Source organism: Marmota marmota, unplaced genomic scaffold (assembly GCF_001458135.2).
Source record: "Marmota marmota marmota unplaced genomic scaffold, marMar, whole genome shotgun sequence".
Classification (NCBI taxonomy): Eukaryota; Metazoa; Chordata; class Mammalia; order Rodentia; family Sciuridae; genus Marmota; species Marmota marmota.
In genome coordinates, this window is record NW_026000108.1 from 20,265,466 (window position 1) to 20,278,617 (window position 13,152).

Consider the following 13,152-nt stretch of genomic DNA (forward strand, 5'->3'; position numbering starts at 1 on the left):
AAGTGTCATTCCCCTGACCTCCCTGCTCCAGGACACTAGGGGTGCTTTTCCACTAACTGGGTGTGATTCCTTTTTGTTTTTAATTTTGAGACAGGGTCTTGCTAAATTGCTCAGGCTGGCTTTAAACTTGTGTTCTTAGAGCCTCCCAAGTCACTGGGATTACAGGCATGTGCCACCACACTTGGCAAACTTTTTTTTTTTTTAAGTGGCAAAAGATAGTGGTTCAAATTACCTCAAGTGATGAGAAATTTTAAGAATACTGATCACCAGTGATTTGATTTATTGCAAGTGACAAAAATCAGAATCACTTGCTCCATTCATTCATTAAGAATTTATTTAGTTCTTTCTGTGAGATAAGCATTATTCTAGATTTGATGTATGATATATCAAACAAAATACACATTTTGTCCTCATGGAGTTAATATCTTTTAGGGAGACAGTAAAAAGTTTGCGCATGTGTGCAGGTACAAACACACAAAACTGCTGGTAAGTTATAAGGACAGTGAGTGACCAGTTAGGGCAAGGGCTATTTAAATTATATATATGATCAAGGAAGTACTCCCAAAGAAGTTATTTGTGGTTGTAGACATAATTGATAATAGAAAGTGAACCAGGGGAAATCTGGGTGAAGTATATTCTGTGTTTAGCGACCAGCTAGGTTAAGGCTGGAATGATCTCAGAAGTATTTTGGGGACTGCAAGAAGGCTAGAATAGGTAGAAGGTCGTGAGGGATGGGGAGAATGGTGGGAGATAAATAAGATCAGGAAGATAGACAGGATCAGATCTCATAGAAACCTGTAGGGCACAATGAGAATGGGACTTATTTTAAGTATAATGTAAGTATATTCTAAGTAAAACTGCATTTAGGAGTTTTGAGAAAAGTAGTAAAGTCATTTATTTTTTTGAAAAGAGTACTATAGTTACTATAGTTACCATGTGCACTCTTAGGGAATGGCTATAGAGTAGAAGGGGGAGACTTTGTTGAAGTTCTTGCAGTAAACTGGAGAGAGGTGATGTGATCTGGTGAAGGGGAGGTGCCAGAGGGTATGATTCATGATGTATTTTGAAGGAACCTTTGGCAGAATTTGCTGTAGGATTGCATTTAGGATATTGTGGGGAACAGGGACAGTTAATAAAGGATGATTCCTAGGTTTTGTCTACCTTTGGTATTAGAATTTGGGGGGCTGATTAAGGATAAAAATTCTGAATAGGCTCATGGGAGATTGTTTGATGATGCAAAGAGGTAAAGACTGAGGGCTGTGAACTCAAGAAACAGAGAAGGATCCAGAAGAGAAGACTAAGAAGAAATGACCAGAGAGAACCAGGAGGACTTGGGGGCCTAGAAGCTTAGTGAAGAAAATGTTTTAAGAAAGAGAGCACACCTGTGTCAAATGCTCTGGAAAGAAGTTCAGATGAGTTGATGACAGTGACCTCATCATTGCATAGGCAGAGTAGAGGTAAAGGTTGTTGGTAGTCTTGACAAAAACAGTTTTAGTGTACTCATGAAGTGAAGGTCTGATTGGATTGGATTCACGGGGAAGTAAAGACAGTAAACGTTGTTGACTTTCAAAAGGAGTATTCATTTTCAAAAGTGAATTTTAATACCTGCAGGTAGATGTGATGTGAAGAAAGCTATTTTATATTTTAAAAATAGGAGGTTTTACAATGTGTTTATATATTAATAGAATAATCCAGTTAAGAAATAATTGATCAAGTAGCAGATCAAGCTATCCTTATTTAATAGGAAAGTGCCGGTATCTGGTCAGTGACTTAATCCACTCTGGCTGGTGTGTGTGTGTGTGTCTGTCTGTCTGTCTATCTGTCTCTCTCTCTCTCTCAGAATTTTATTGTCTCCTGCTATTTCCTAGAGGCTAGCTCTATGGCTGTTGGCAGTTGTAGGCTCTCCTTTTTCTGGGATCATGACCAAAAACAAATAGGAGTCTTACCTACTTGTTCTAGTTAGAAAAAATGCCAGAAAGTAACTGGCTTAGGTCCCATGTGGTCAAAACTAGTTTTATCACTCTGACCTTTACAATAGGGTCATTCTTGTGATTAAGAAGCTTGTCTCAGAAGAAGGCAAAAAGAGAAGGGTACCTAGTAGTCAGTCAGCCACCACAGGTTGATGAGCAAGAGAAACTAGACTGTGAGAAGAGCAGATAGAGGAAAACTTTGGTTATTCCAGATTCAGGCATGTGTGGGTCTGGCAGCATAGTACACATGATATAAAATACAGTTATTCTTTCAGAATAATCTGATATGTTCCTGACACTTACAATTCAAAGCTTTTGGACTATAAATAGATTTTTTTTTTCTTCTGGACTTCTCTTAGACCCACTCTGAATTTTATGATAATTGAGTATATCATTTCCCAAATTGATGTATTATTAAATCCCATTTTGGTAGTTTACTGAAGTGAGCTAAGATAACTCCTCACAACTGAAAACTTTCAAAAATTTCCTGGCTAGTATATTCAGATTTTCACTCCTGCCTGGTACTTTCTACTTTGACCAAGTGAAAGCTTGACTGAGTTCACTTAGAATCAATATACATATCTGTACTGAGAAAAATGAACCATTGGTGTTTTTGAAAGCATCATTGGAAGAAGAGAAAAGTGAATTTGAGGTGGCAAAACTTTACTTGCTGACTTAGTGTGGTAATCTTGAGAAAGAGATGCCTTCCAAATATCTACAAATCCAGGGAATCAGTGTTTCTTGGCATATGATCTCTATACAGTCCTCAAAGCAGATATTTATTAATTTGTCACATTAGTAATCAGCAAGAATACCAACTATTTTTATACTTTGAAGCATAAGAATGTAGAAGATTTGTGTAGTACTGTGTTTTCATGCTGTACTAGATTGGCGTTTGGGTTATTGGTGAATTTTAGCTACAAGAGGCTTTCTCTCAAGAGGGAAAAGGTACAACTATAAAATTAGAGAGTCAGTAATAATAATTAAGGTTTATAAAGGCATCCAGATAATTATCTAGGAAAGTTTTCTATAATGAAATTATAAAAAATTTTATTATAAATAGGTATAGGTAATTCCTTGCTGTTATCAAATCTAGGAAAAACAACACCCTTATGTCTTAGATTATAATTGTATAGTTGATAGTACTGTTTTCATGTTTTATATTTGTTAATAGAAGTCTTGATTAGAATTTTCTCAAAAACTAATTCATTGTCCCTGAACATTTTTTCACTTTTCTTTTTATTAATAGGAAGGCAGGATCAGAATTCTGAAAAATCAAGTTGGTACAATATTGATATTAGTTTAGACTGAAGGCATGTGTAAACTGAAAACTTTTGTGTTTATCTTATGTAATATAAAATTTTGTTTACTTTACATGTGAATTGGTTAGGCAGGATTTAGAGATCATTTTTATTATTTTTAGTTTATTGACACTTTCATTACAAGTATTTTGCATGGAATATCAAATACAAGAAGGGCAATTCTCAATTTATAATTAAGAAGGATTCTGAATTCAATTATTTGATAAAAACTTGTTGATTTGTCTTCTACACTATTTAACTAGAGTAAACAGAATTACTTTCTTTTACATTGGTACAGCTGAGAGCCTGAGAAAAAATTAAAATTGAGTATTTCTGGTTCTGGGAAGTACATAAGTTGCAAGACAACAAACATAAAAGAACAGAACTGGGAATTATTGAGTAAATATTTTAAAAGGCAGAAATAATCTGAAACAGGTTGAAAGGACATTATTTTCAACTCCAGCTCATAAAAGAGTTGAGTAATAATAAAGATCACCATGTTCCTAAAAAGGCTTCTAAAATTTCCGATTATTTACAATTGCAAAGTCAAGAAAATAATCAGTTTTCTTTAATGTTAGTTTTTTAAAATATCAAGTATTTTTATAGTCTTTTGCTAGATTAACATTATAACTCCATACTAGAAATTTTCTAATATTGTGTATCTTTTCAACTTTTTACTGCATGTCAAGCAAGAAGTAAACATAATATGGATTCTGAGGCCTCTCGTCTTTTTTATTATTGATATCTTGTGACCCTTTCCTAAGTAGACCAATATCTCAGTGAGTGAGAGCATGAAGTTTGTCTGCCTGTATTCAAGCCTTTGTGTAACACCTACAAAACTTGTAACCTTGGGCAAGTAACTCTTTGTACTCAACTTTCCCCATTTGTAAAATGCAGCTAGTAACAGCATTCATCTTAGAGGATTGTATTAAGGATTAAATGAGTAAGTAAGTAGATAGAGCTTAGAATAGTGCTTGATAGCTAATAACTAAGAAGGCTGAAAATTTTGTGTTCTAAATTATAATTTCTTAACTGAAAGGGAGTTCAAATTTAGAGAAAAGTTGCAGAACCAGAACAAAGAACTTCCATATGTACTTTTTTCAGATCCTGACCCCACCCATTTCATTTTTGATATATGCGCATGCTTAGACCCAGGTTATGTATTTTGAGATGGATGGACAGTCACAGAAATGATTATTTTCATTACATCTTTTTTTGTGGCGTGTAGTGTGAATTTGTTTTGATACCAGCTGTGTTACCTTGGTAACTTGATGAAGATATGTCTATTATGTTTCAGTAACTGTAAAGTTACTTTTATCCCCTTTTGTAATTAATATATATATAATAGTTTTTTTAGAGAGATATTTGAAGACTGTATAAAAAAAAGTCACATTCTTCATATTACTTTCACCCACTAACTTTAGCATTCATAGATCTTTCTTGCTTCAATTAATTATTATTCTGGGGGCTGGGATTGTAGTTCAGTGTTAAAGCACTTGCCTAGCATGTTTGAGGCACTGGGTTTGATTCTTAGCACCGCACATAAAGAAATAAAAGTAAAGGTCCATCATTTAAAAAAATTCTTATTTTGGTGATTGCCAAGTGATAGTTTTTTTGAATTCCATCATTCCTTCTGTTTATTAATTGGCATTCTACTGTAAGAGATTTAACAGATTTATTTTTAACATTCTGTCTTATGAAAGTAGTAGGAGATAACTGACATAACTTAGAAATTGAAGAAATAAGTCTCAGCTTTAAGAGTTTTCTGAAGATTGGCCTTATTCATGCATATTACTGTAGACTTCTAGTTTCCTATTTCATTTTGTTGATTTTAATTTGTTACTGTCATTTATTTTTTTGTTAAAGTTATGCCAAATTTGATTAATGAGACACCTTCCAAGCTGGTTTCTATATCCTTTTAGATGTCTCCATCAGTTTTTTAGCCTTTTTTACTTTCTGGTGTACAAGGACTTTACAGGTTCATTGTATTATTTGCTAGTCTTGGTCCTGGAAACAACCATTTCTTCAAGGAGTCTGATTACTTTTAGTTGAAGTGGTATTTAGAAACCAAGTTTGGGTTGTATTGAGAAACCAGAATTTTAGCAAGCATGTTAATTCTTACAGAGAGATTGTTCACAGTCCTTCTTAGTGGACAGAGATAAGAAATACACACACACACACACACACACACACCCTATCTCTTGCTATATATTAAAAATTATGAATTCAAACTGATAATGCATACCTTCAGTTTGAATTTCAGTCCAACACTACTGGGTTGATTCTACTTTAATCTCTTTCTCTATTTGTCCTTTCAATGACAATGAAAGAACTGGATGTGTCCACATTTTACAGATTCTGGTTCCTACATTAGCTTGTCTCCTCATCCTTATATGGGATTTGGCTACTTCTAGGGAATTGAAAGATTGTTCAAATGAATTTGAGAATTGGAAAAAGCTCTGGAAAAATGTGAGTGAATACCACTAAGTGGCTTGCGTAAATGAGGCCATCTTGGTGAATTTACTTTTATTACTGAAACTTCTCATTCAGATTTTGGCCTTCTTGCATAACTCCCTAGTCACTGACAAAGGTTTTCTGTGAATGAGGATCCCATTTGGTAACTTAATATTTTAACCATTGTATTAGCGCTCATAATTAAGTGAATTTTTCCCAAAAGTTGTTTTGGCACTAATAATATTAAATCACCAGTGTATATACCAGTATATATACCAACTGAAGCTTTAGTTGGAAAATGGTATATACCAAGTAAATGTACCTAATATTATTTATGAATTGTTATATTTTTAAATGCTAATAGCACCAGGAAAAATCATATGTAGTAGAGATCAAATAGAGTTTTCTGAGTAAAATTACAGTGAAAATATTTCTGCTTTTGGAATTGGTGACTTTTTCTATTCTTCAAGAAATTTATATGTTTTGAATATGTCTCCTTTACCCTGCATTATGTCACAACTAGCAGTGATAGCTCTATTTATAGCTGTTCTTTAATTTAGTACCCTTTAGAGGAAGGGATTTATTAACTGGGGAGATTTATATTCATTTTCTACTGAACTCCCTCTAAAAATTGATGTATTTAATTACATCATGCTTTCTGCTAGTCTTGGTCATAATTCCTTGATGCTGATTTTTATTATTTTACCCAGTGTCCAATAGTAATCATTGTGGACTCGGTAAATATTTGCTAAATGAATGAGTTTCAAATTGCATGTATAGAATGCCTTTTAAAAAAATGTTCAGATTCCAAGAGATAACAAATTTAATGGCAGAAAATTAAAGCAAACATTTTAAAGCTATATTTTTAAAGTATAATTTATTATTGTTGTTAAAATATATTCTTTGGAAAATAGCATGTTCATCATCTTATGAAGCTTAGTCAGAAATTTGAAAAAGCTCCTTTTTTACCTAGAAATGCTACTGAAAGAATCAGTGAAGGACACCATTTTCCTGAGAGCTTTGGTTAACAGTATCATTTTGTTGTCTGTTTATTCATTGGCAAATACTGAGTTCTTTCTATATGCCTTCCAGACAGTACAATTTTTAAAATCATATGGTGTTACTGTATCTTTGACATATTGAAAAAATAGAAATGAATAGGAAACATTTTCTTATAGAATTTAACTTCATTTTTTTTTCTTGTACTGGGGGTTAAACCCAAGACCTCAAAAATGCTAGGCAAGTACTCTATCATGAACTATACCCCAGCTCTTTTTATTTTTTTATTTTGAGATAGTCTCACTAAGTTTCCAGGTTGGCTCTTGAACTTGTGATCCTTCTGCCTCAGACTTTCAAGTAACTGTGATTACAGGAATGCAACACCCAATGAAACACTCTTTTTATTCTCAGTTCAGCATTTTAAGAAGTGTCAGCAGGGAGGAGGAAAGAAAAGGGGAAAAAAAGAAAAAAAAAAGCTGGGTGCAAAATGGAAGAATGAATAACCAGAGATTAGCCACTTTGTACCTAAGGTGATAAATTTCTTCAGTGACACTCCTATATCAGATGTCAAGAAAAAAACTTGATTTAAACATTTTGTTCCTTCTTAGCCATTAGATACACTGCCTTTATTAAATCATTTAAAATAAAGTACATTCCTGGAATTTCCTTAGTTACACCATGTTTTTGTTCTGTAATAAATCACATTTGTAGGTCACATTTATAAGTCATAGATTTTGTTAATCTTCAAAATAATTTTGGGACTCAGTATTTCTCTAATGTCTATTTTTAAGATGTTTTTGTTATCTCTCATCTTGATGGAACTAGATGTTGATGACACATTTAAACGAACTGATAATAAGATTGTGGTTTTTAATAGAAAAGGATGTAAAGCCTTCCGATGGTGAACTATTTGGAACAGAACACCCTGATAATGTTTAAGCGCTATATATTTGAACATTTGCCAACATTTGCCTAGTGTCTTTTTAAAAAAAAATTACATACGATTCTTTCATGATACAAGCTAAGGAAATTGTGAGCAAAAGCACTGGTACAACTACTAACATCTAAACTTCCCAAGTTCAGGGTGTGGCTTTAGGTATCCAAATATAGCATGTTGCAGGAATTTAGTCCATGTTACAAAGACTTTTCTCTGCTGACCAGTGTGCAGATGAGAAGCTCACATTCTGGCACTGTTCTAAAGATAAGTCTGTCTTGACTATGCTGAGCAGCTGATGATCTGAAGTATCACTCAGAAATGACACACAAGGTCTATGAAACTGACTGAGTTATGATGAAATGTGGAGGTCTGAACTTCTTCAGCTTTTATATTTAAAAAGCTATTTTTATTTATTTTTATATTACATTTAATTAAAAATTTATTATCTGAGCCTTAGCTATATTGCATCTTAGGTTAGTTGACTTTTTCTGTGAGAAGTATGTCATCTGTCAGTGTAAAGAGAACCTCTTGAGGCTTTATTTTTTAACCTTTAATTTCTCAATTTTAAAGTCAATTTAACTGGTGAATTCTAAAGTATAGTATTTTATATAAACACACCAAAATTTCATTTGATATTCAAAATACTAAGTTTTTAGATTATATATCAGAGAAGCCTCAAAACAGAACTGCTTTCCCTGAACATTTCATATGGCAAACTTTAAATATAGTTAGTTTTATTAATAGTGATTATTATTTATTTCTCCTCCTTGACCTACTCACCAGACATTTTGATATTTATAAAAATGTTTTCAAGCTTTAATATAACGCAGTGTGTTTAACTGTCCTGTGTTTTCTCTACTGTTATATCTTGTGATATCAGAAGTTGATTTATTTAAAATAACTATTATGCCCTTTGCATTTTTAACATTAAGCATACAATACAAATGTTTTTTAAGTCTTAAATGTACAATATAGTATTTAGCTCCCCTAAATACTAGGGGAGCTGTTTAAAATGAAATGCAGAATAAAGGTAATGTATGTGTCTGTTATATAATCTCTCTACCATAGCTAGATAGTAAGTTTGACTGTATTTTGAAATTTTCTCAGAATGCAGTATAGGTTCAGAAGGCAAAGAGTGAAGAAGAGGAACATGTTAGTATAAGAGTTGGACTTTGAAATCCATAATGGTTTTGAATCCCATTTCTATTTCTTATTTGATGTGTGAATTTGGATCTTCTTGTGAATTGGACACAACTTTCTCATCTGTAAACCAAAAACTAATATTACTTCTGATATTTACTTCATAGTGTTGTTCAGAGAATTTCGTGAAATAATTCATGGAATGCTTTTAGGACAGTTAACTGGAAATTGCTAAGAGCTCATAAAACATTAGTTACTACTATTAGTAATGTCTGTACATGTTCCAAAATGCTTTGTCATTAGAAGTGATTTTTTTTTATAGAATTTCAATGATTTCAAAAATCTCTTTAAGAGATTTTTTTGGAGTAGCATGTGGTTTTATTCAATATAGCAGATGAGAATTTATATGGTGATACTTAACTAAGCTGTTTTATATTTTTATGCCTGTAAATTAATATAAGTATATGGCTAAGTACACTGAGTACAATTGTTTTATAAGATTGCCTTTTATATATATAAAAAGAACAGGTAAATTCATATATTTTAGTCTTTAAAGGTTTCTTTTACACTGATTTGTGTATATCAGGTTTGCTCAAGTCAGGGAATGGACCGGGAACACACAATTCCCCTCTGGTACAGTCAATCACATAGCTATAAATTGTACTTCCATATGTTATTGGTCTCTGTGGTCCTAGTGTAGAACCAAGGATTCTCCAGTGCTGCTGAGACACCCTGAAAATATGAGTAGCAAGTGAACAATTAAAAACAAAAGAATTCTGGTTATTTTTTAAGTAGGAAAAAAGGTCATTTACACATTCAACTAATATATAAATGGCAACTTTATGTTCAATATTGCTTGTCTTATGGAAGCTCAGAATATAGAAACATATAGGAACATAAGATGTTAGCAAATGGTTAACAAACAAACAAAATAAGGCAGCACATATCATGTGCCAATGTGCCGTTTCATAGAAAGAGTAAATACTAGTTGTTCAGGGGAGGGAGAGATCACTTTGAGCTAGAGCATTTCATATAGTTAATAACCTAGTTGTATAACTGAGTGTGTCCCTAGGCATGACTTATGTTTGTTTCTTTTTTCTTTTTTAGAAGGCTGCTTCAGCTGGATGGCCATGGGAACACCAGCTTCCTTATTTGTCTGTTGGTGTTTGTAGCTAGTCCTTCTATACCTCCATTCTCCTCATTATTAACACCTCACTGCTTTCCAAAGCTTTCACTTCTTAGGCCTCGTTTTTATCTTTTTCAACTGTTGTTCCAAAATACTTAGATGGTGGTGAGAATGACAGGAGAGGAAGAAAGGGACATGTTTTGGTACAGAATCAGGAACCTCATTCCCTATTACAGAATTTTCCCTGTTACCAGCAAGGGGTAGGGATGATGCAAAGGAGCACGCTCATCTTGTGAAAATCTATAAGTGTGTGTCCCCCCACATTCTAATCCTTATACCCATGCATCTCCTGAATTTTTGATTCTATTCACTATCTTGTCTCCACTCTCTCCTGCCTCACCAGCCCCCTTAGCTCTAGAGCCCTTCTCCATAAATTCACTCATTCTTTGAAATCTTGTCTTTCAGACTGTTAAAGCACCTTGTTCATTTCACAGCCATCTCCTTTTTGGTGAAAAACTGATACAGCTCTGTAGATCTCCAGGCCTTAAATAGTTCCCAGTGTGTACCAATGTGTTTGGGAGATTCCTAAGTCCATTAATTTGATTGTAGGTGACAGATTGCTCATTTATAACATTTCACTCTTATATTATTAGTACTACATGTCTGGAAAGTTTGTTTTGAAGAGAAAATATTTCAAATTTTAGTGTAAGTGAGCTGTTCTAAACCAGAAGCCATCTATATTAGTATTTGCCAGAAGATCAGGGTTTGAATTCCAGCTCTCTCAGTTATTAGATGTGTGTGGCCATATGTGTGATCACTTGGCCTCTTTTAGCCAAGGTTGTATGTATATAAAGTAGAGTTAACAGTTATATTTCAAAGGTGGCTATAGGGGTTCAGTGAAAATATATGTGAAAGCATGTAGTAAAATGTAAAGCTTATTAAAGGAATGAAGCATTAGTGTTAATGGTTAGTGTTTGTTAAAAGAGTAAGTTTCTGCCCTCCAGGAACTCGTCATCATCCAGAGAGCAAGTCAGGCACGAACAATTACAGTATAGTATGTGGAGTTCTATATAGCAGACATATGTGCTGATTATTAGAGAACACAAACAAGAGCAATTATAATCTGGAAGTGGCTGGATCAGGAAAACTTACTAGAAAAAGGAGTTCCCAGTCTGAGTTATAAAGACTAAGGAAAAGCAAACTGGCAAAGAAGGAAGAAAGGAGAGCCATTCCAAGTTGAAGAGTGCTGTGGTGCACAGGGGAATGTCATATCAGAAAGCTGTAGATAAAGCTGCAAGTGTGAATGGACCATTAACTGTCTATTGAACCTGCCTAATCTGATTATCAAGACCAGAGGCAAAGTTATTTATTGCACATTGGTCAATGACTCTAGAAACATTTTGTCTGAGACCTGGATTGGTAATTTATTATTTTTTCCATATTTTTATTGGTGCATTATAATTATGTATAATAGTGGGATTCATTGTTACATATTCATATGTGTACACCATAAAACAATATAATTTGATTAACATTGTGGCCACTTATTAATCTGCTATATCTAATACAGAATTTCACCTCCATAAAATTTTAAGGTCAATAAGTTGATTAAAGTGCCTGTTTCAAAGAGTTGTTGCAATAATTATTTGAAATAATGTTTACAAATCTCCTGGTATTTCATAAATGTTTAATAAATTTTAGCAATAGTTTTTATTGCTGTACTGAAAGTTCTTAGTCATTTTTCCCCTTGCAGTTTTCTTTAATCTACTGTTCTGGATTAATTATTTAGTAAGCAATGTTTTAAATACTAACTTAAAAAATGAAATCATAGAAGCAGAATTGGAATGAATTTTAAAGATATTCTAGCTCAAGTTCATTATTTCATGTGTTAAGAAATTTAGCCAGTGTTAAATAACCTGCTGTGATTTCACCATGAACCAGTGGCACAGGCTGGAACCTGAATCAGGTCTCTTCGATTCCTTAGTTCATTCTATTAATTGTAGAATAAATTGCCAAAAATCTCCCTGAGATACCAACCTTATAGCACTGGCTACAACTTTGAAGGGGGGAAAAAAGGCAGAAATTGTCATTTCTGTAGCCTTTTAATTGCAAGGTACATTTTAAAAGGGAATATCATGTCCTTTTGTGTCTGCCCTCTGATGCTACTAAGCAATTGCTACTAAGTGCTACTAAGCAATTGCACATGTAAAAGACTAACAGAAGGTGCTCAAGAAAAAAAACTGGGTAATTCTTAAATGAATAACTACTTTGCCATCAAGAATTTTTAATGCAGACAAATCTGTTTATTTGCATCTCCTCACTAAAATGTAAAAATAGATTTTCACAATACTTATCAATTAAACATGTTCTATTTCACTATTCAGTAGCATCTAACAAATGATTTGTTGAGTCCCTTCTGTATAACAAATACTAGGTATTTGTTTAAATCCAAGTACTGTGGATAGAGCACCCAACAAGCAACTCATACTTACTTCCTTTATGGGAGAAACAGATGCTGAAAGAATAATCCTACAAATAAATTAATAATAATTAGTTAAAATCTGTATAAGAAGTTCAGAATGATTTACAACTATATTAACAGTATTTGGAAAGTCTCACCTGAGAAACTGAAGTTTTAGCTGAGGTTTTATGGAGGTTCAATAAAATAAGTAGGCAGTGATAGGGTGGAGGGGCAGAAAGGGTTTCATACTGAGGAAATAGCAGGAGTATTATCTGCCATGAGAATTGAAAGATAGCCAGAGTATTCAGGGAAGAGAACACTAATATAAACTGCAAAGTCTTGTCATGAGAAAAGAGATGAAGGTGTTTACTAGGCATTATCAAGGAAGCCAGACAGTGGAAGTTGAAGTAAACCTCCTCACAAATTAATGTTCTGTGTCAGAATTTTGCTGTTTTAAAGATTCATTTTTTTTTAATTTAAATTTTTTTTTTAGAGAGAGAGAGAGAATTTTTTAATATTTATTTTTTAGTTTTTGGCGGACACAATATCTTTATTTGTATGTGGTGCTGAGGATCGAACCCAGAGCCATGTGCATTCCAGGCGAGTGCGCTACCGCTTGAGCCACATCCCCAGCCCCAAAGATTCATTTTAAAAATGAAAATGCAGGCTTCCAATCACTCCTGCAAGGTAGGCGGGCCTGTGACCCACCTGCAGAAGAGGAGCAGCGGCCTGCTGAGAGGCAGAGCCGCCCCCTCCCCCTGCGC

The 13,152-nt window shown here is 33.7% G+C and overlaps 1 protein-coding gene across 8 annotated transcripts in view; it reads left to right on the forward strand.

The window, feature by feature from the left end:
- Stim2 (stromal interaction molecule 2) overlaps window positions 1-13,152 on the forward strand; it is a 161,857-nt gene that overhangs the window by 111,327 nt on the left and 37,378 nt on the right. The window lies entirely within an intron of this gene.